General features: G+C 41.3%; 1 pseudogene; it reads left to right on the top strand.

Annotated features, from left to right (window-relative positions):
• The first annotated feature begins 3,321 nt into the window (after positions 1-3,321).
• LOC139005723 (large ribosomal subunit protein uL3-like) lies at positions 3,322-4,565 on the top strand (annotated as a pseudogene).
• The last annotated feature ends 17,184 nt before the right edge of the window (positions 4,566-21,749 follow it).

Here is a 21,749-nt window from a genome sequence, read left to right as displayed (position 1 = left end):
CACCAGCCTGCTTGTCCCCAAATGTCCCCCCGCCAGCCTGCTCACCTCCAACTGCCCCCCTGCTGGCCTGCTCAAACCAAACTGCCCCTCCCACCCCGCTGTCCTGATCACCTCCAACTGACCCCCACTGACAGCCTGTTTGCCCTCAACTGGCCTCCCTGCTGGTCTGCTTACCCCCAATGGCTCTGCCCCCCACCAGCCTGATCACCCACAACTGCCCTCCCCTCTTGGGCTCTAACTGCCTCTACCTCAGCCTCGCCACCATGGCTCTGTCCAGAAGAATGTCCAGAAGGTCTCCTGGAAGGTCTCCCAGTCTAATTAGCATATTACCCTTTTATTAGCATAGACAGAGGCCTGGTGCATGGGTGAGGGCTGGCTGGTTTGCCCTGAAGGGTGTCCCAGATCAGGGTGGAGGTTTCCTTGGGGTGTGGGGCAGCCTGGGCAAGGGGCCTGTGGTGGTGTGCAGGCCAGCCATGCCCCCATGGGGTGAGGGTCCCTGCTGGGGTGGTGTGGCCAGCCTGGGTGAGGGGCTGATGGCTGTTTGCAGGCTGGCTAAGCCCCCCAGCAGGGACCCTCACCGCATGAGGGTATGGCCAGCCTGAGTGAGGGGCTGAGGGCTGTTTGCAGGCTGGCCACAGCCCCTTCAGGGTGGGGTCCCACTGGGGTGCCTGGCCAGCCTGGGTGAGGGCTGATGGCTGTTTGCAGGCTGGCCACAGCCCCCTGCGACCCAAGCTCCCAGTCCCTCTTTTTTTTCTTTTTCTTTTTTCAGCGCCTCCTTGAGTGGAGGGAAGCAGGTATCTGGGATTTATTTATCTTCTATAATTGAAACTTTGCAGCCTTGAGCAGAGGCCAGGGCTGGCCAGGGCAGGCAGGAAGCTTGGCTTCCTCCATCACTGGGGGCAACCCAAGCCTCCTGCTCGCTCCAGTTTTGTGGCCACCATCTTGGTTGGGTTAATTTGCATACTCACTCCTGATTAGCTGATGGGTGTGGCTTGTGGGTGTAGCAAAGTGACACCAATTTGCATGTTTCTCTTTTATTAGTGTAAACTAGAGGCCTGGTGCACAAAAATGTGTGCATTCGGAGTGGGGGGGTCCCTCAGCCTGGCCTGTGCCCTCTCGCAGTCTGGGACCCCTCAGGGGTGACCACTTGCTGGCTTAGGCCCGCTTCCTGGGGGATTGGGCCTAAGATGGCAATCAGACATCCCTCTGGCAGCCCGGCAGCCCTCGGGGGATGTCCACTTGCCAGCAGGGAGCAGGCCTAAGCAGCAGTCGGACATCCTTAGCGCTGCTGAGAAGGCAGGAGAGGCTCCCACCACCACTGCAGTACTGGCAGCCATCAGCCTGGCTTGTGGCTGAGCAGAGCTCCCCTCTCTGAGAGCGCACTGATCACCAGAGGGCAGCTGCTGCATTGAGCATCTGCCCCCTGGTGGTCAGTATGTGTCATAGTGACCAGTCATTCCCAGTCCTTCTGCTGTTAGGGTCAGTTTGCACATTACCCTTTTACTATATAGGATAGAGGCCTGGTGCAGGGGTGGGGGCCAGCTGGTTTGCCCTGAAAGGTGTCCCAGATCAGGGTGGGGGTTCTGCTTGGGTGCCTGGCCAGCCTGGGTGAGGGGCTGATGGCTATTTTCAGGCTGCCCGCACCCTCTTCGGGGGGGGGGGGGTCCCCACTGGGGTGCCTGGCCAGCCTGGATGAGGGGCTGAGGGCCGTTTTCAGGCAGGCCAAGCCTGCAACTGAAGCTTCCAGTCTCTCCTTTTTTTCTTTTTTTTTTTTATTCTGGGATTTATTTACCTTCTGTAATTGAAACTTTGTTGCAGCTCCAACTAAGAGGCCGGCTGGCTGAAAGCAGGTGTCTGGGGTTTGTTTAGCTTCTATAATTGCAACATTGTTCCTTAGAGTGCAGCTCAGAGCTGGGCTGCGGCAGGCGGGGAACCTTGGCTTCCTCCATCACTGGAGCAAGCAAGCCTCCTGTTCGCTTCAGATGCCTGGCTGCTGACCACCATCTTGGTTGGCAGTTAATTTGCATATCACCCTGATTAGCCAATGGGAAGCGTAGTGGAGGTATGGTTAATTACCATGTTTGTCTATTATTAGATAGGATGCTATTATCCAAAGTGCAGGGAAGGGGATGGGCATTTCCTGGGAATCCGCTATGTACAGGACACTGTGGTTTATATACATCTGTCTCCCACCACCACTTTTTTGAAATAAATATGAATTGTTATGCCATCATAACTAATTTTGGAAAACTATTTGGAGATTGTTTTCTTCAAAAACAATGAAAATCCATACAGATTTTTTTTTTCTGAGTAGGTAATGAATACATTTCTAAAACATTTAATCAGTATAAATAGGTAGAGTTCAAAGTAAATCTTCCTCACCCCGATACTGAGCTACAATTTTTTTCTCTCTAGGAAAATAAATAAAAATTATTTCTCCTGCATCCTTCCAAGAACATTCTATGCATACGTACAAATTTACATACTTCATTCAAAATCTATTCAATATACACTGTACATAAACATTAGCTTACTATACAGCTGTTCTGTGCTTCATTTTTATTTGTTTTTTCATTGTTTTTTTTCTTTTTATGTGCTTCATTTTTTTGCACTTAACAATATTTATCAGACAGTTCCCTGTCTTCATACATGTTGGTCTCATTCCTTTTCTGGTCACATAATATTCCACTGAGTGGATATATCATGTTTTATTTAGCAAAGCCTCTGTTAGTGAATACAAATAATGTTGTAACATATATATATATACACATATATATATATACTCTCTCATATATGCAAGTAGAATTATATATGCTAACTGCAAACATTGCTCAATACGAATGTAATGTAACAAATATGCAATTTAAATGTTCTAGCAGCCACATTTTAAAAACACACACAAAATAAACAAATGAAATTAATTTTTAAAATGTGTTCTATTTAACCCATTAGGTCCCATATATTATTACGTCAACATGTAAATCAGTATAAAAATTAATAGTGAGATACTTTACATTATTTTACTTGTACTCTTTGAAATCTACTGTATACAGGGTGGGTCAAAAGTAGGTTTACAGCCCTAGCTGGTTTGGCTCAGTGGATAGAGCGTCAGCCTGTGGACTGAGGGGTCCAGGTTCAATTCCTGTCAAGGGCACAAGCAGGGGTTATGATCTCAATCCTCAGTAGGGGCGTGCAGGAGGCAGCCAATCAATGATTCTCTCTCATCATTGATATTTCTCTCTTCCTCTCCCTTCCTCTCTGAAATCAATAAACATGTTTTTTAAAAAGTAGATTTACTCTACTGGCAGTGTTGGCAGCAGGATGTCTCACAGGAAGTTCTCCGCTCCCAGGCATGGGTCCCTGGGCTTCTAGCCTAGGAAGTGCAGCAGCCGGCACCACGGGAAGGTGAAGAGCTTCCCCAAGGATGACTCCCCCAAGCCTGTCCACCTCACAGCATTCCTGGGCTGCAAGGCTGGCATGACCCACATCGTGAGGGAGTTCAATAGGCCAGGATCCAAGGTGAACAAGAAGGAAGTTGTGGAGGCTGTGACCATTTTGGAGACACCACCCATGGTGGTTGTGGGCATTGTGGGCTACGTGGAACACCCCCCCACCCCCGCCCCAGGCCTCTGTACCTTCAAAACCATCTTTGCTGAGCATATCAGTGATGAGTGCAAAAGGTGCTTTTATAAGAACTAGCATAAGTCTAAGAAGAAGGCCTTCACCAAATACTGCAAGAAGTGGCAGGATGACGATAGCAAGAAGCAGCTGGAGAAGGACTTCAACAGCATGAAGAAGTACTGCCAGATCATCCATGTCATCGCCCACACCCAGATGCGTCTGCTTCCTCTGCACCAGAAAAAGGTCCACCTCATGGAGATCCAGGTAAATGGAGGCACGGGAGGCCAAGACACTGGACTCGGCCAGGGAGAGGCTAGAACAGCAGGTCCCTGTAAACCAGGTGTTTGGACAGGATGAGATGATTGATGTCATTGGAGTGACGAGGGCAAAAGCTACAAAGGGGTCACCAGCCGCTGGCACACCAAGAAGCTGGCACGCAAGACCCACAGAGGACTGCAGAAGGTTGCCTGTATCCGGGCGTGGCATCCTGCCCAGGTGGCCTTCTCTGTGGCCCAGGCTGGGCAGAAAGGCTACCATCCCCACACTGAGATAAACAAGATCTACAGGATTGGCCAGGGCTACCTCATCAAGGATGGCAAGCTAATCAAGAACAATGCCTCCACCGACTATGACCTGTCTGACAAGAGCATCAACCCTCTGAGTGGCTTTGTCCACCACGGCGAAGTAACCAATGACTTTGTCATGCTGAAAGGCTGTGTGGTGGGAACCAAGAAGTGAGTTCTCACCCTCCGCAAGTCCTTGCTCATGCAGACCAAACGGCGAGCCCTGGAGAAGATTGACCTTAAGTTTATCGACACCACCTCCAAGTTTGGCCATGGCCGCTTCCAGACAGTGGAGGAGAAAAAAGCATTCACGGGACCACTTAAGAAAGACCGGATTGGAAAGGAAGAAGGAGCCTAATGTCAGGAACAGATGGTGCAGCTGGTGGGCTCTCAATAGAAATTATTTTCCAGTGGTGGGGCGGGGGGGAAAGATTTACAGTTGCTCGTATGGAAAATAATACAATAAGCAGTAAATATAATTCAAGAATAAATTGTTTTGCATACTCACAGCTGTAAACCTACTTTTGCCCACCTCTGTATTTTACTGAAAGCACATCTCAATTCAGATGAACCACATTTCAATTGCCCAGTAACCAGATGTGGTCATTGACTACCACATAGGTTACCATATGGATGTGGAATTACTCAGAAGAGTATGTAGTGATATTTTTATGGCTGTTGCCAAATTGCCTTCAAAGAAGTGTACCTATTTACATCCCCCTTAACATTGTATGGAGTGCCTACTTTCTCACATCATTTCTCAGGTGGAAATAGTATATTAGTGACTTTTCCTTTGCATTTATTTTATTACAAGTGAGACTGAACATCTTTTCATATGTTCAAAAGCTATTTGTATTTCCTTTGCAGTGAGCTATTTTTATGTCCTTTGTCCGTATGTATATTTTTCTGCTGATTAATATATGAGAGAAAATGAGAATAATCCCTTTGTCTGTCATAAATGTTGCAAACATTTTTTTCCAGTCTACCCAGTTTTGGCTTTGATTATAGTATTTTTTCTTTTTTTGCCCTGCAAAAATGTTGACATTTTATGCAGTCATAATAGCAATCCTTTATGACTTCTGGATTTTATTATGCTTATATAGAGGTCTTTCTCTCTCTAAGATTATTTAAAACTCTTTTGTGACCTCTTCTAATCCTCTCAATGAAGTTATGCAACCGATGTCATTATTTCCATTTTATAGTAGAGTGAATGGATGCTTAGTGAAATATTAAATAAATTGCTTAAAAGACAGCAGACTAATAAATGTCAGAGCTATAATTCAAATACAGTCAGTCTAACTTTAAAGACTGTGTTTGCTCTTTTGACTAGACTGTAATGACCAACATTATCTTTGTTAGGTGTCTTATTATTGTCTGCTTCTTTTAAATCCTAGTACTATATTAAATATATCATTATTGTTAACTACAAAATTGTATCAATCCTAATACCATATTCTTACAAAATGCCAGATAGATTTTTAAAAGTTTGGACATTCCCATGGACTCTCCATTGGGCATGAAGGGAAAACAAAAAAGGTAAAATAACATAGAGAATAAACAGAAAACATTCAAGAGTTCAGCTTATTGGGCTGAAAGGGAGAAGAAATAACAAACCTCCGTGAGGCAGAGAAGAGCCTTGGCTTCTAGACCAGAGGGTTTGGACATTTCTATGTCAGGAGCCAAAAGTCACCGATAGGTTTTATAAAAAGTGATGACATGATTGAGAGAAAAAAATAAGAAAGATGAGAAAAAGAGTAGATCATCAGAGTTCCGGAGAGAAAAATTAATCTATCTCACTCTTGTATGATTATGTTGTATTTCTGTTACTCACCTTTTTCACCAAATGTTACTCTTAATGACAACTTGAGTTGCTTTCAAAATTCAAATTTATCCTTAAAAGCCATGGATTTTTACCCGTTCAAGCTCTGAGGCAAATTCAAAAGAGAAGTTTCAAAAATATATTGTGCATGTCCAGCTGTCATGGCTCAGTGGTGGAGCGTCAACCTATGAACCAGGAGGTCTTAGTTCGATTCCTGGTCAGGGCACATGCTCAGATTGCAGGCTCCATCCCCAGGGTGGGATGTGCAGGAGGCAGTCAATCAATGATTCTCTGTTCCTCTCTTTCTCTCTCTCCCTCTACCTTCCTCTCTGAAATCAATAAAAATATTTTTTAAAATGTCTTGTGCAATAACATCCCTGCTAGAATAAATGTACAGCCTCCCCCAGTGAACACCTTGGAAAATGTTCAATTTACTTTTAAAAATAAATTACTTTGTAATCTTATTGCGTGCCAAAAACAAGTTTCAATTACCATAAGGGAGCAGAAAGTCTACCTTTCTTTTCTTTCCTTTTCTTTTCTTTTCTTTTCTTTTCTTTTCTTTTCTTCTCTTTTCTTTTCTTTTCTTTTCTTTTCTTCTCTCTTCTTTCTTTTTTAAAATTTATTTTCAATTACTGTTGCTAAATAATATTATATTAGTTCCAGTTGTACAAACCAGTGATTAGACATTTATATGCCACACTATGTGATCACCTCAATAAGTCTAGTACCCATCTGACACCATCCATAGTTATTAGTACAGTATTCTTGACGATCTGTGTCATCCTTAGGAAAGATAAACAACTTAATCCATATGTTTAGTTAACAGCCGAGCCTTGTCAAAACAAAGACTAGTCTATGGGCATTTGATTTAATTTTTTAATCAATATCTCTCAGAACTGAGTCTAAAAGACTGACTGGGTTTGAACTGCAAACTGGCTTCCACCAGAATCATTCAACAGATTGTAGACATCTGTTGTTTTTGGTTGCCTCAAATCCAACCATATATTCTGGAAACAACAGCTCTTCCACTTCCTTCTTTTAGATTTGTTCCTCCTTTTTCAAACCATGTGATTCTGGTGGCATGACCATTCATAGTACCTACCCCCTGGCCTAGGTGTAGGCTCATGACCCTGGCTGGCCTGGCCAGTCAGAGTCCTTCCCAGAAAGTTATACATTCTGAAGTGGGTAAAGAGAGTTCCCTCCTTCCTCTGGATTTGTGAGGATGAGAAGATGTGAGCCTGGCGCTACCTACAGTGATGTCTTTCTCTATGGACCGAAAGCCTGTCTTCAGTAGAAAACAATGAGACCAAAACAGAGGACAGAGATTATGGAGAAAGATGGGAAGTAAATATTAATATCATTTAAGACCTTGGATCCTCCCTTCTCCTTTCCATTAATATGAACTAATAATTCCTTAAGTTGATTGATTTGCATTTCCAGTGCTTGCAAACAAAAGAATTCTGACTAATCAGTGCTCTTATTAATGAGTTCCAATATATCCAATCTAACCTCACAGTTTTTACCTTATTCAATCTTTTTGAAGTCCATGTGTCCACTAGCTATGTTCTCTTTCTTATATATTCTCTTAGCTTTTATCCCACTTTTCTGGCTACTTCATCTTGGTCTCCTTCTGGCACTTTGCCCTCTGGATTTTCAGACTATGCTTTTCTTCCTGTGAAAGAGCATCAAAATCCACAACTTCAAAAACCATTTCTACTCCATTTATTCTATATCAGACATCCCATAAGCACCTCAAGTCCAAGGGCCTACAGAAACCCTATTTTGATACCAAAGCTGCTTCTCCTATTACTATATTCTGCATCTCAACCAGTTAACTGATTACAGAAAGGCCAAACAAGAATCCAAAGAATCATTGTTAGAATCCTCCTACCTTTCCTTCTCTCTCCCTCCACATTCTATCACTCATTAGATCAGATAGACTTTAATTTCTAAGTAAATTAGTCTTACTTTTTACCTTAACACACCCTACCTAGTTCAAGCTTTCAAGTCTGTGATATTACTGTTACCTCCCAGTGAGTCATCTTACCTCCAGGTCAGTCCCTTTGTAATATATGCACCAAACTATTGCCAGAAGGATCTTCCTACAAAGCAAATATGGTCATTTCACTCCTCTCTTGCACTTGCTTCAAGAGATGCCTCCCATCACTTTTAGGATAAGTTCTAACTCCTCAGCTCAGTACACACAGCCATTTGTCAATCACCAAATATTTATCAAACACTTACCATGTCCTAAGTGCTGTTATAGATATTGTACTTGCAAAAAGCAAAACAAAATCAGGGTTTCTGCCTAAAAGAGCTACTAGTTTTGCTTCCGTGCCAATAAGCTTCAAGTTTTTTGGAGAAAGTTACAAACAATAAGAACTTGATGGAAATTTACATCACAAATGCTGTGATTCAGGCTTTCTTCACTCTTTCTAATTCTATGAAAAAACATCAAATACATGACCCAGAAGACCCCAACCTGCCTAACTGCCTACTACAAACCCACTCTTACTTTTAACCATTTTGTTTGAACTGTGATAGGGCTCTTCTAGAAAAGATGAAAGGAGGATTCAGCCCCGAGAGTGATTTTGCATCTCCTGTAGCTACTGATTGATTTTAGTACTCAAGGAAACTTGAACACCATAGTCCTCACTCCTATACCTCGATGGGGAATGCTTTGTCTGCTGGTATCCACTTAGGTTCACCTGTGGGTCGGATGGCTCTCCTGTGCTCTCTAAACACAAAAGTGAAAATGCTCTTATATGACTTGGTTTCTAATAACATGCTACAGACATTGATGCAACATTATGGGGTTATGTATCTAATTGGCTCAGTGCATGCTTCTGTAATAAAGGGAACATTGAGTTTGCTTTATGTGCATGGTTTGACTTTGAATAAGAACAGCTACTCTCATTTTAACCTAGAGAAAAAAAAACAAATTATATCAGAGGGAAAAAGTCCTTCACTTGATGACCAAATGGCTTTTTTTTCCTTCTAATTTCCATAAGTCTAGATGCATCTTTAGTAAAGAAAAAACAAATAAACAAAAAAATACTCTTTCTGGATGTTAAATTGATATCTAGAAATTTTTGCTCTGGTACACCTGAACTTTCATTACTGATTTCAGCTTCTGGGGAGGGGATAGTTGTCTCAGAGAAACTGACTAATAATGGTCTAAGAGTGACTCGTGATGCAGGAAGGCATGAATTAAGCAGGCTGTTGAATAGGAAACAAAAAGTTGTCTGAAATATTTCCTCCCCGCTGTTGAAGTAAGGGCTTCTTAGGTGCTAGTGAAATTCTATTTCTCTATCTGCGTGCTGGTTATTGGGTGTGTTCAATTTAAAAGATTCATTAAGCTATATACTTAGAATTTGTGCATTTTTCTGTGTACATTTTATACTACAATGAAAAATTAAAAAAAAAAAAACCCCTGCAACATCCCCTCTTTACATGATGGATAAACAGACATGCATGTAGATACACACAGTCTACGCAGGTTGGTTTCTGCCTCCAGCCAGCTCTGTGTAATTCAACATTCACACACACACACACACACACACACACACACACACACACTCCTACTCTGTGCTCTGTAATTTCTCTATCAAAGCACTATTATACTTTATTGTAATTGTGTGTTTATTAGCCATTTTTCCTGATAGTGCAAGGTTCAGGGGAATTCACAGAAATCTTTCAAACATAAACGAGAGGAACATCTCTAAATAGTCTGAAGTTTGTGACGTGTAGACCAAACAAGATTTACAATCTTTATGTAAACACAACGAAACAGCCAAAGTTAAATTAAAAACCATATTTCAGTGTGAAAAATTGGTGAGTTAGCCCATAATTAGAATAATTCCATCCTGCCACCTGCCATCCCTAAGTCTACACAGGTTGGTTTCTGCCTCCAGCCAGCTCTGTGTAATTCGACATTGTGGGATTGGAATGTGGTCTGCATTTTTATGTCACCTGGGACTCAGAATTCCTATGTCTCTGAATTAGTTCAGCTTATAGATCATCTTCCTTCATGCACCTTAGACGTGGACCGTTTTCCTTGATTCCCCTACCGATGTCTGTCTCTCACAGAACGCTTGCTTCTCACCCTTTTCCCCTCAGGGATCTTCCTTGTCCCATTTCCCCTTTCCATTGAAATGGAATTAATTCCCAAGAAATTAATTTCCTTTTACCTTTTTCTATAAAACAAGTTAGACCACCACCTCCTACTTGCTCAGAGCATCCATTTGCTTATATTTAATGTGCTCTGTAAACAATGGACCATTTTCTCCCAAGCTTCCACCTTGAGCAGCACTAAGCTCTGCTACTGAAAAATAACCCATAAGCCACTCCCCTCCACCCCCTTCCCTAGATCCCTAGATCCCTAGAGACATTGGTGAGGAGGATACAGTGTCCTCCATCAGGCCTGGGTTGGGTTTCAAGGCAATTTCAAAGGGAGATTTCCCCAAGATGAACTAGGGCCCAGTGATGGCGAACCTTTTGAGCTCGGCGAGTCAGCATTTTGAAAAACCCTAACTTAACTCTGGTGCCATGTCACATATAGAAATTTTTTGATATTTGCAACCATAGTAAAACAAAGACTTATATTTTTGATATTTATTTTATATATTTAAATGCCATTTAACAAAGAAAAATCAATCAAAAAAATGAGTTCACATGTCACCTCTGACACGGGTGTCATAGGTTTGCCATCACTGAACTAGGCACTGCCCACCCCCCTCTGATTTTGAAAGCAGGTGTTGCTAAAGTCAATTTTGAACAGACTGTTGAATGTCAGAGGGAAGGCAGGGGAGGGTAGGTGGAAAGAGATCAACCAATGAACTTGTAGGCCTATATGCATAAACCGTGGACACAGAGAATGAGGTGGTGAGGGGCTGGGGACAGAGCGGGTTGGGGGGTTGGGAGAGATTAATGGGGGAGAAAGAAGGACCTATGTAATACTTTCAACAATAAAGATTTAACAAAAAATAAAGTCAATTTTGGTTTTAAATGACATATTTTTCTGCTCTTCCGTTCACATCCACTCTGTGAATTATGCCAGAACACATTTAATAAAGAAGTCCATGCTAGTTGTTCATTATGATACCAATACACCAGTTGTATTGTATTCTAATGTAACTCGTACTTGTGGATTTCAAAGAGCTTCCTCAGATTTAATTAATCCTCAGCTTTGCTAATGAAAAGCATCGCTTTTACCCGGCGTGAGTTTGGATTTTTAATCTGTTCCTTAAGGTCACTTCATTTTTCATGAAACGGAACATTTATAATTTAACATTTCAGATCTTCCACATTCCCTATTAAGCAATTATTTTGATTACTTCATTATCTTTAATTTTTTTCCTAGACTATTTAGGTTGGTTTCTGCCTACTGCTAGCCAAGAGTAATTCTGACATTCTCTCTCACTCCTTTATTAGTATGATTTGCATTAGCAAGGGATTCATTTTCATTCTGAAGACTGAAAACAATTTCATTATCTGATAAAAATTATCTTCTCATATGCTATAAGAAGCAATTCTCCTCATTTATGGTCTCATTAGGCATTTCATCTACCCGATACATCTTCTCAATTCTTCTTTCCAGCGGTAAGCGTTCCTGTGGCTCAACTAACAGTGTCTTGGGCTAGAGAGATGCTCATTTTTACCTTCCTTCTCTGTTTTGTTCTTTCTTTTTCTAATGTAGTAACTGCACCATCTCCTCGGTGAAACCCTGCTATGTCCCTCTCTTCCTGAACACTTTGTTTAGGTTTTGTTCTAATACCTAACACGGTTGTTTCGTGAATTGTAAGTTTGCTTTTCCATTGTCCTTAATGGGCTGGGCCACAGCTTATGGATCTTTGTGTTTTCAGAGCCTGGAACTGTGTCTAGTGTATAGCAATAATAATTTTTAAAATGTATATTGAATAAATAAAGAACTAAGTGCATGTGCATATTCATTTTTAATTTGAAAATTTATACTTTCAAAACACAGGAGACAATGAGAAGCCAAAGCAACCTAATAAGGAGATAGATCGGCTGAACAAATTAAAGACAAGCTGAAGAGATATACAGAACTGCAAGGGACAGGAAAGAAGCAGTTAAACTGCCCCAGGGGGAGCTAAAACACCTTGAGTGTGCAAGAGGCCAGCTGAGCAAGAGCAAAAACTCAAAGCAATATCTGGAGTACCTGGATACATCATCAATGGTTAGTTGGGCAAGACTCACATCAGACCTAGAGCCTTCTCTGCAAGCATGATATAGAATCATGACTATTTCTTCTCACCAAATCTCCAAAAGCTAACAAATTGATAAACAATTTCTGTCTGATGTTGCATTCTTTTTAAAAAATGATTTTAATATACTTTTATTGATTTCAGAGAGGAAGGGAGAGGGAGAGAGAGATAGAAACATCAATTATGAGAGAGAATCATCGATCGGCTGCCTTCTGCACGCCCCACACTGAGGATCGAGCCCACAACCCAGGCATGTGCTCTGACTGGGAATCCAACCATGACCTCCTTGTTCATAGGTCACTGCTCAACCACTGAGCCACACCGGCCCGACTGATATTGCATTCTTGATTCATTTCTCACTTTTATTCATCCCTTGACAAGGAGAAAAAAGTAATCAGAATACTTCCTTTTCACTTTAAACATGTTAGAATATAAGGAATGCTGCAGCATCGTCCTAGGCCATTGGGGTCAATTCCATGGAAATGTCAAGTGCCTGCTGCTTGGAGCTGGACCTATTTTTAAGGAAGTGGAATTCCCTAGCAAATTTTGATTAAGTTTAAAATGCATTTAAACCTTTAAATGGAAATGTTAAACAGGAAGGTGGCTATAGGAGTTGGGAGTTAGGGAAGCAGTCTGGGTTGGAGACAAAAATTTGGAAGAATTTAGCCCATAAATGGTACTGATAGGGTCACATTGAGTGAGAGTGCAGAGAAGAGGAAAGAGGGCCAGGAAACAAATTTTTTGCTTAAAACTCTGGTCAGACAGTCTTTTCAGTCAGAGGTCAGAAAATTATGACCGGTAGGTCCAATCTGGCCTCTGTTCAGTCATTGATCTAAAAATAATTTTGCATTAGTCAGCCCCTTTCCGATTGAGCTCCATCCTTACGTCCTTTACCAGATGAAGAGACCCCTCAAGGAAAAGCTGTTTAAATGTGGATCTCACTTGTTTGCTTCCCTTATTTCAAGGATCATGTCCCCTCCAGTTTCTGCATATTTTCTAGTCATTCCTCAGGTGCTTCACACAGTTATTTTAATTCTGATTTTATAGTTGTTTATACTGATTTTTTTTTTAGTCAAAAGATGAAAATTGTGATTACTAGGTGGTAGTTCAATAAAAGTTACTCTGTTACCAGAAGTGAACTCCTCTTACTAAATAACAAAAAAATAAAACCCCTCTCATTTTTCTAGGCAGAACTGAACTTTCCTGAAAGATACATAATAATATAAGACGTTATAATAGTAAGAGATAACTGAATTGAAGGTCCAGCTTCTGCTAGCCAGTTTTCCTGGTGCTTTATCTACCCCTGATTTACATATGAGAACATTGAAGTGCAGAGAGGTTAAGAAATTTTATCCAGGAGAGAATCGAAGATGGCGGCATAGGTAAACACCGGAGATTGCCGCCGTAAACAACCACTTCAAAAATACAACTAAAAGTCGGAACGGACATCAACCAGAACCACAGGAAGGCTGGCTAAGGAGAGACTCTTCAACTAGAAGCAAAAACAACAGCATTCCGACGCTCAGAGGAGGCGCAGTGTGGAAAATTTAAAGGTACGGTGGTGCCGTGGTGCGCGCGCAAAGCGGGCTGGCGGCTGAGGGCGCGGTTGTCGTTTTCAATCAGGAGTGAGTCTCAGACTCTGGGCTACAGATCCGGGCGAGTCTCTAGGGACCCAGACTCAAACGGGAGAAGCGGGACTGTCTGGCTATGGCCCCTCCGAGGTGTGCAGCAGTTGCTGGGACAGAGAGGCAGAGCCCCTGGGGACGGACTGAGAGCGGCCATAGCGGCTCCCTCCCCCCGCCCTGTTGATCCCGCCCCGCCCAAGCCCTGCCCACAGCCATTTGCCGATCGCCTCAGGCAAAGGCTGGATTAGCACCTCCCCAGAAGACAGACGTTTTCCGCTCAGCTGATTCCTACAGCCAGTCGGCCTGGTGGTCAAATCCCTCTAGTGTTAACTACAACAATTAAGGCTTGGCTAGAACAAGACTGCGCACAGAGACCACAAGGGGGTGCACCAAGAAAGCATAAAAGATGCGGAGACAAAAAAACATGACAGAAATGGAGGATATGGAGCTAAGAATCGCAATTTTGAGGGCTTGCCATAAATTTGTGCAGAGCCTCACGAAAACTAATGAGACCCTCGATGCTACGATAAAGAAATTAGAAAGTAAGCATACACGGACTGAAATAAAGAATATTATACCCAATAGCAGACCAGCGGAGCTCAAGAATCAAACCAAAGATCCGACAAAAAACACCCAATTGGAAAAGCAAAATGAAAAAAGAATCCGAAAATGTGAAGATAGTGTAAGGAGCCTCTGGGACAGCTTTAAGCGGACTAATATCAGAATTATTGGAGTGCCAGAAGATGAGAGACAGCAAGATATTGAAAACCTATTTCAAGAAATAATGGCAGAAAACTTCCCCCACCTGGAGAAAGAAATGGACTTACAGGTTCAAGAAGCGCAGAGAACCCCAAACAAAAGGAATCCAAAGAGGACCACACCAAGACACATCATCATTAAAATGCCAAGAGCAAAAGACAAAGAGAAAATCTTAAAAGCAGCAAGAGAAAGAGGCTCAATTACTTACAAGGGAATACCCATACGACTGTCAGCTGATTTCTCAACAGAAACTTTGCAGGCCAGAAGGGAATGGCAAGAAATATTCAAAGTGCTGAATACCAAGAACCTACAACCAAGATTACTTTATCCAGCAAAGCTATCATTCAGAATTGAAGGTCAGATAAAGAGCTTCACAGATAAGGAAAAGCTGAAGGAGTTCATCACTGCCAAACCAGTATTATACGAAATGCTGAAAGGTATCCTTTAAGAAGAGGAAGAAGAAGAAAAAGGTAAAGATACAAATTATGAACAACAAATATGCATCTATCAACAAATGAATCTAAGAATCAAGTGAATAAATAACCTGATGTACAGAATGAACTGGTGATTATAATAGAATCAGGGACATAGAAAGGGAATGGACTGACTATTCTTGGGGGGAAAAGGGGTGTGGGAGATGCGGGAAGTGACTGGACAAAAATCATGCACCTATGGATGAACACAGTGGGTGGGGAGTGAGGGTGGAGGGTGGGGTGGGAGCTGGAAGGAGGGGAGTTATGGGGGGAAAAAAGAGGAACAAATGTAATAATCTGAACAATAAAGATTTAAAAAAAATAATAAAAAAAAATAATAAAAAATAAAAAAGAAATTTTATCCAAGTTTACTAGTATATGGGTGGCAAATAGGAAAGTCAGGACTCACATCACAAGACTGAATGTCATTGCTGGCTCTCTTAACCACCATACCATGATGCTACTTAAGTATGGGCTGCTTGTTCCTTAATGGAGCCATGCTGGAGGAAATTTAAGCTTGTAGTAGGTAACTGAAATGAATAACCTTTATAATTCTTTCAAACCTATAAATTCAAGCTCCTTTAAAAATTATAATCCCCAATCAGGCAAAAATATTAGGGTTTTTTTTTTTGTTGTTAAAAAAATTATGTCCCTCAATTAGAAATCTGGAAAGCATACACACAAAATGCAATTTCCAATAATCCTCAGCTTCTGAAGCCTCATTTCCCTCTTCTCTGCTTTAGAATTTGACTTACAGTACCTCAGAAGAACTCTTATATCCGTGGTGCCTGAATTGCTGCAGTGCTAGCTGTATATTGCGTTCATTCTGAATATGGTGTCAAGATTGATAAGCCAACTTAAGTCAGGCCATTCAAAGCATCACATGTTGTCTGTGGCTGCTTTTGCAGAGCTGACTGGTTGCAACAGAGACACAATGCTTTAAATATTTCCTATGTGACTCCTCAAGCCATTCAAGGCATCAGCCTTTGAAGTTTTGAAAATAGCCATTTTTGTGTGTTTTTCCATGCCACCCCAAATATATTTGAAAAATATTTTTAACCAGTGAAATTGCTCTAAGAAAAAAAGCCACATTGAAGTATTTTTTCCTCAAAAACAGGACTATTCGTAAGATTGATAAAAATATTCCTTTCCTTGATAATCCTTTGCTTGCTACCTGCATCCCCGATTAGTTTAAAAATAATTAATGAGAAATGGAGAATGTTTTGCAAAAATAAAACAAATGAAGAAACCTTGAAAGAAAAGCTACAATCTACAAATCCCTTGAAAGTGTGCATTCCTTGAAGACACTGTTCATTGAGAGTATCTTCTCATAAGAACCCACAGGAAAAACATTTTCTGGAATTAGTACCAGGAATACCATTGCTTCTGCTAAGTTTGTAGTCTGCCTTTCTCTGACAACACTGTTGATCTGGTAATGCTCTGTATGTACTTAGCAACACAAGCTGCAGAAAAGTACATCTGTGGCTGACCCCTCGTAAGAGTAAAAGTCATCATAACATCACCTTTCAAATAATTAACTCTTGGCTCCATCTTACTTTCCTATCTTTGTTTGCTTCATTTTTCTTATATCGTTTAATTCATCTTACCTTTGTATTCAATGCATGCTTGAAACCTATCTTATCTCCCTTTTTGAGCAAGTCTGAATATAACTAACTAAATAACCTGGACTTGACTATCACAGTTTTAAAAATAAGAACCATCAGCCCAACCGGTGTGGCTCAGTGGTTGAGCATCAATCTATGAACCAGGAGGTCATGATTCCATTCCCGCCAGGGCACATGCCTGAGTTGACGGCTGAATCCCCAGTAGGTAATGTGTAGGAGGAAACCGATCAATGGTTCTTTCTCATCATTGATGTTTCTATCTCTTGCTTCCTCTCCCTTCCTCTCTGAAATCAATAAAAATAAAAAACAAGAATCATCAAACTGTAAATAAAACCAAGAGACAAATGAAAACTTAAAAAAATGCCAAAACATATGAAAATGGTTAATAGCCTTGATAGTGAGGGATCTTAGAGATTAACACACAAAAAAACAAATAAACATACAAGTAAAAATTTGAGCAAAGGTCCTAAAGAGGCATGAAATAGAAAAAAAAAATTCATTGGGCCAAAAACCAATGTGAAAAGCATTCAACCTCAGTTGTAGTCAAAGAGATGGAACCCAAAATTTAATAAAAAAATTTTGTTAAAAAAACGCTAAAATAAGTATATTTCCTCGTAATCCACCTACCTTGCTCCCTGGAGGGGGGGAACAGACATACAAATAAGCATGTATAAAATACAGTGGGCATGTATGTTACATGGAGGACTGGGGGGAATGGTAAACACATGTCCATAGTAGGAGAGATGCCTGTGCTTGCCGGGGTCCAGTCCTGGGGGTCCAGGGGTTCCCAAAGGTGTGGACAGAGTCGGCGAAGAATGTTTTACACGGAGACAGCGTTCAGAACTCTTTAGCTCTCTTTAGTCTCCGTGGATCTTCCTGTGCCTGGCTGAGGCCACAGAAAAATATCCTGAGGCAAGCTGAGCCTTTATTTTTATAGTCAGAGGTAAACAAGGTAGTGGTTACCAAAGTTACACTGTTCTTGTGAGTTTCACTTGTTTTTGTTCTTGTTGCACTTCCCTCAGCCCATTAGCTTCCCAGGTAAGATCTAGGGAGCATTATAAGGTCAAGCCTAAATATGCTAAGAGGACTGTGCCCTCTAAGCTGGGACTTGTTTGTGACTTTGCCAACAGGTCAGTCCGAGGCTTAATCCTATATTGGCTCCCCACATGTGCTGAATATGGAATGTGGAGCTGGTGTCATTATATATTATTTTTTGAAGGAAGGGACCGCCTAATTGGCATTCTCATGTACAGTCTCTGCATATAGTGGCCACTTGATAAATATTTTTTAACTAAAAAGAGTGAGACCAACTTACACCATACACAAGAACAAACCCAAAATGGATAAAAGACTTAAATGTAAGCCATAAAACCATAAAAATCCTAGAAGAAAACAAAGGCAGTAAAATGTTAGCCCATGTAGCAGAATTTTTGCCACTATATCTCCTAGGGCAAGAGAAACAAAGGAAAAAATAAACAAATGGGACTACATCAACATAAAAAGCTTCTGCACAGCAAGAGAAACCAAAATGAAAAGGATATCTACTGGATGGGAGAAAATATTTGCCAATGATACATCTGATAATCTCCAAAATATATAAAGTACTCATACAACTCAACAAAAGGAAGACAAAAAATCCAATTAAAAATTGGGCAGAGGATCTGAAGAGACACTTTTCCAAAGAGGACATACAAATGGCCAATAGACATATGAAAAAAATGCCCAAAGTCACTAATTATCAGAGAAATGCAAATTAAAACCACAATGAGATATCACCTCACACCTGTCAGAATAGCTATCATCAATAAATCAACAAACAAGTTGTGCAAACAGAGATGTGCAAAAAAGAGAACACTAATTCACTGCAGATGGGAATGCAAATTGATGCAAGCAATATGGAAAACAGTATAGAGCAGTGATGGCGAACCTTTTGAGCTTGGCATGTCAGCATTTTGAAAAACCCTAACTTAACTCTGGTGCCGTGTCACATATAGAATGTTTTTAATATTTGCAACCATAGTAAAACAAAGACTTATATTTTTGATATTTATTTTATATATTTAAATGCCATTTAACAAAGAAAAATCAACCAAAAAAATGAGTTCATGTGTCACCTCTGACACGCGTGTCATAGGTTCGCCATCACTGGTATAGAGTGTCCTCAAAGAAACAAAAATGGAACTGCCGTTTGACCCAGTGATCCCACTTCTTGGAATATATCCTAAAAACACCAATTAGCAAGAATTTATGCACCCACATATTCATGGCAGCATTATTTATAATAGCTAAGATTTTAAGCAGTCCAAGTGCCCATCAGTAGATGAGTGGATAAAAAAGCTGTGGGACATTTACACAGTGGAATACTATCTATCTAATAATAGGATAATATGCAAATTGGTTGGGACACTATCATATAATGACTGATCAGCAGACTGCGTCCCCGCCCCCTGTGCCCACCCAGAGACATGAGGCTCACATCCCTGCCCCTGGCAACAGGCCCAGGATGTGAGGCTCACATCCCTGCCCACTGAGCCCTGGGCACATGAGGCTTGTGTCCCTGCCCCCGGCAATGGGCCTGGGGACGTGAGGTTCGTGTCCCCACACCCCTGCCCTGGCCCAGGGGTGCGTAGGTGTGCAGAGGTCTGCAGGCCTCTGCTAGCTCTGGCCTACCTCTTTAGGACAATCCATCAAGGAGCCCCAGATGGGTGGGTGGGGCCTACCTCTTTGGGGCGATGGATCGCAGGGCTCCCACACTGTGACAGGGTACAGGCCGGGCTGGGACCGCGCCCCCCTGCCCCAAGTGCATGAATTTCATGCACTGAGCCAATAGTGCAGCTATAAAAGAGAAAAATCTCTTACCCTTTGAGATAGCATGGATGGACCTGGAGACTATTAATGCTAAGCAAAATAAGCCAGTCTGAGAAAGACAAATATCACATGATCTCACTTACTTATGGAATCTAATGAACAAAATGAACTGACCAACAATGTAAGACCTGAAGCATGGAGGCATTGAGCAGACTGACATGCCCGGATGTGGGGGTAGGAGGATGAGGAGAGAGAAACCAAAGAATTTATATACTTACTAGAGGCCCAGCACTCGAATTTGTGCATGGGTGGGGTCCCTCGGCCTGGCTGGAGATTGGGCTGATTGGGGCTGTCTCGCCCAGTCCTGATCAGGGCTAATCAGGGCCAGCCTGCCTGGGGAAGGGACTGCAGGAGGTTGGCCAGCCATGGGAAGTTGGCTGTGGGAGCGCACTGACCACCAGGGGGCAGCTCTTGCATTGAGAGTCTGCCCCCTGGTGGTCAGTGCACATTATAAGGGTAGCTTAGGCTTCTATATAGTATAGATATGCATAACCCATGGACACTGACAGACAATAGGATGGTGAAGACCTGTTGTGTGTGTGTGTGTGGGGGGGGGGGTAGTGGGAGGGATGGGTAGGGGCTGAGCGGAGGGAGGTAAAGAGGGAGGAAATGGGAGACTGTAATACTGTCAACAATAAAAAAATATTTAAAAAAAAAAGAGTGAGAAAGGGCATTTTTGCCAGGAAGCAAAGGCACAGAGTAACGAATTAAATCTATCAACTGAACAAATGTATGCACGAACGGATGAGCTAAGTGTGTCAGGGAAATACTAATGGGTTTATGAAAAAGAAATTAAATGACCAGCCTCCAAAGGACAAAACAAAGATTTCTTTCCCTTCCCATGGATCATTACCTTTTAGCAGAAGGGAGAGCTCTAGACAATTCCTTTGGATCTAATTATTTGCTGATTTTTTAAAAACTGTATTGAATGAGCCAAACCACAAAGTCTAAGCACTCCCAACTCAGGCATTTTCCCAACAATAGGCTCTGACAAGGCCTTTCTGTGCCACACCTTAGGGAACGTGGAGAGTTGCCTCAGATCACAGTACTTTTAATCTGTTGTTTGTTTTTCCTGGTTATTAGGGAAGATAATAAGATATGCCATAGGAAATATATTTAAATGTTAACATACTGTTTCAGAGTGGTGATTTTGGCTGAATTTTATTTTCTACTTTGTACCTTGAAATGTTTTTCAGATTCTCAATATTAGTCCTGAATTGCTTTTATAATGATGAGAAAAGAAATCAGTTCAAGAAATTCTTGGGGGAGAATTAAATTAGGACAGTTGTGAAGCTACTTAGAAATCTTCAAATTAGAAATCTGCTGAGTTTTCACACTGTGGACAATTTAAAGGGTGATGTGTGCTTGGGCAGAATGGGGATTCAGACCTGTTCCATTCTAAGCTATTAAATACGAAATGTATGAATGTTGTCTTAAATATCAAACAGGACCAAAGGCAATTTAATAGCAATTAATTGTGTGTTATCTCCAAAGCTCCCGTTGAAAATGTCCTGGTTGCAATAAAAGTCCTGTTCCTTTTAACCCATCATTTTAACTAATGAGTTTAATTATAAAGAAAACTGCTGTCACTGAAGCCTTCTTCTTAATCAAGCCTGTTTTTAGGGCAAAAAATAATATGTTGCCATGGAAATTTTAGTGTTCAAGTTGCAACTCATAAAACTCTACTGAACTGTAAAGGAAAAATAGGAAATGTGTCTTTAGTAAGAGAAAGTTCTTAATATATTTTTTAAACATTGAAATTATGAGAGTGGATGGATTTTACAAGTGAACCTCATTGAATGTAAGTAGCAGTCATGCAAAAAATTCTGCATATATCTAATTTCAGAAAATCAAATAATTTAAAGTATAACTAGGTAACCCACAATTGATAGAAATTATACAGGGAATCTGCCTCAATTTAATTAAACAGTTACTGAGGCTCTACTATCTTATATTAAAAATTAATATTTTTACAGATTGAGTTTTCTAAAATTGGGCATACTTATGGCTTGACATTAGCTTCAAAATGATCTTTAGTTGTCATTAAAACCCCCCAAAATGGAACCAGATGTGAACTATCAGTTGTAGTTGTGTAATGAGACCAGTCATAACTAACATTTAATGTTATTACCTGATAGGTGAACCAATAGTAGTACAAAACATTCCAGC

The sequence above is a fragment of the Myotis yumanensis genome, unplaced genomic scaffold (assembly GCF_028538775.1).
Source record: "Myotis yumanensis isolate MYYU_CA2020_CCGP unplaced genomic scaffold, mMyoYum1.0.hap1 SCAF_3, whole genome shotgun sequence".
In the NCBI taxonomy this organism is placed as follows: Eukaryota; Metazoa; Chordata; class Mammalia; order Chiroptera; family Vespertilionidae; genus Myotis; species Myotis yumanensis.
The sequence above is the reverse complement of the archived record's forward strand: the minus strand, read 5'-3'. Positions and strand labels throughout refer to the sequence as shown.